Source organism: Procambarus clarkii, chromosome 63 (assembly GCF_040958095.1).
Source record: "Procambarus clarkii isolate CNS0578487 chromosome 63, FALCON_Pclarkii_2.0, whole genome shotgun sequence".
Taxonomy (NCBI): Eukaryota; Metazoa; Arthropoda; class Malacostraca; order Decapoda; family Cambaridae; genus Procambarus; species Procambarus clarkii.
In genome coordinates this window covers 31,997,611-32,000,365 of record NC_091212.1, presented here as the reverse complement: position 1 = coordinate 32,000,365, position 2,755 = coordinate 31,997,611, and positions in this window count along the sequence as shown.

Sequence of the window (2,755 nt, the reverse complement as noted above, 5' to 3'; positions counted from 1 at the left end):
ATATATATATATATATATATATATATATATATATTTCATTGAATATGACCGCATATTCTGTATTTATTATTTTCTGGTTTAGGGCTTCTATCCCTCTAACTATTTTCTTAGCATCAGGGCTTAATTGAAATAGGAGTTCTCCAAAACTCATTTTCGTACTTTTAAGGTGAAGAAAAGAAGTGATTTACTATAGAGTGTATTACACTTATTTGTATAATTTGCACGACGTGTTTCGAACCTCCATGGTTCATTCTCAAGTGAACAGATCTTACAATACTAGTTGATTTTATACCCGCATTAGGTCAGGTGATAATACAATGAAGGTGAAAACATGGGGGGATACATAAGGGATAAACATAGGGGCTGCAGAAGGCTTATTAATTGGCCCATACGAGGCATCTCCTATCTAAACACAAAGATTAATCCAGTGTAATTGGCCTGTTATGTTGGACATTGTCTTCTGTGTTGGCATCGATATGTTCTTGTCTTGTCCTTACTCTCATGGTGGGTAGAGTAAATAGTTCCGTGATTTGGGTGTTCATGGTAGGTCGCTCTATTCTTATGTGAATTGCCTCAAGAATTTGTAATCTTCTTGAATCTTGGGTTTTGTCTATTATGCAAGTATTCTTGTTCAACATTTCTCTTGTTAGAGTAATGTCATGGGCTTGTCTCATGTGATTCCTAGGGGCACCAGATTGAAGATGGCATGTCAAACGCCTCGTCAGCTTGGTCGACGTCATACCTATGTACTTACATTGAAGGTTACATCCTTCGTGGGGGCAAGTGTACATGTATACAACGCTTGACTGCTGTAGAGGGTTCTCCGTCGGCTTCGGGCTGTTTTTGATAAGGAGTTCGGAAGTCTTCTTGGTTTTGTAGAATATTATCTGGTTTATGTTTTGGTTAGGAGTAGTGCTTTTTACTCCTTTACGGATTATTTCTTTCATTATTCTTTCCTCTTTTATATGTTCACTGTGCATGGTTGATTTGTAATATAATTTTATTGGGGGTGTTGTGGTTTCTGTTCTAGGTTCTGAATTATACCAACGGTCCAAGTGTCTTCTTATAGCAGCGTTTATTTCCGCGTTGCTATATCCGTTGTTCACCAATACCTGAGTTACTCTTTCAAACTCTCTACTCACGTTGCTCCATTCAGAGCAGTGGGTAAGCGCTCGACGAATATAAGCATTGAGAACACTGGCTTTGTATCTTTGGGGGCACTCACTTCTACCGTTCAGGCATAATCCTATGTTGGTGGGCTTGGTATATACGTTGGTGCTTAAAGAGGTTCCTGTTTTTGTTATTAGTACATCCAAGAATGGCAGACTGTTATTTTCACTATTTTCATGTGTAAATCGGAGTACTGACTCTCTCTCTAGGTGTCTTTTTAGGTCAATTAGTTCATCTGAGTCTTTTACTATTACGAATATGTCATCTACATAACGGCAGTATACAGTTGGTTTTTGTCTGCTACTGAAGACCCTATCTTCGATGGTTCCCATATAAAAATTAGCAAATAAAACTCCTAAGGGGGAGCCCATTGCTACTCCGTCTATTTGTAAATACATGTCTCCTTGTGGACTGATGAAAGGGGCTTCCTTTGTACATGCTTCGAGAAGACTTTTCAAGTGTGGCTCAGGTATGTCTAATTTGGGGGTGCTCTCGTCTCTGTATACTCTGTCCAGTATCATTCCTATGGTTGTGTCGACTGGGACGTTGGTAAAAAGGGATTCAACGTCCAGGGAAGCGATGATTCCATCGGGCTGGGTAGATTTGATCAATTCTAGGAAATCTGCTGATGATTGTAGACTAAACTTACTTGGAGTGTATGGAGTTAGGAGTTCATTGAGTTTCTTTGCCAGGTGATAAGTTGGGGTTGGTATTTGGCTGATTATAGGGCGTAGTGGGTTACCTGGTTTATGCGTCTTAACATTGCCGTAGGCATATCCTAAGCTTGAACGGTAGAAGTGAGTGCCCCCAAAGATACAAAGCCAGTGTTCTCAATGCTTATATTCGTCGAGCGCTTACCCACTGCTCTGAATGGAGCAACGTGAGTAGAGAGTTTGAAAGAGTAACTCAGGTATTGGTGAACAACGGATATAGCAACGCGGAAATAAACGATGCTATAAGAAGACACTTGGACCGTTGGTATAATTCAGAACCTAGAACAGAAACCACAACACCCCCAATAAAATTATATTACAAATCAACCATGCACAGTGAACATATAAAAGAGGAAAGAATAATGAAAGAAATAATCCGTAAAGGAGTAAAAAGCACTACTCCTAACCAAAACATAAACCTGATAATATTCTACAAAACCAAGAAGACTTCCGAACTCCTTATCAAAAACAGCCCGAAGCCGACGGAGAACCCTCTACAGCAGTCAAGCGTTGTATACATGTACACTTGCCCCCACGAAGGATGTAACCTTCAATGTAAGTACATAGGTATGACGTCGACCAAGCTGACGAGGCGTTTGACATGCCATCTTCAATCTGGTGCCCCTAGGAATCACATGAGACAAGCCCATGACATTACTCTAACAAGAGAAATGTTGAACAAGAATACTTGCATAATAGACAAAACCCAAGATTCAAGAAGATTACAAATTCTTGAGGCAATTCACATAAGAATAGAGCGACCTACCATGAACACCCAAATCACGGAACTATTTACTCTACCCACCATGAGAGTAAGGACAAGACAAGAACATATCGATGCCAACACAGAAGACAATGGCCAACATAACAGG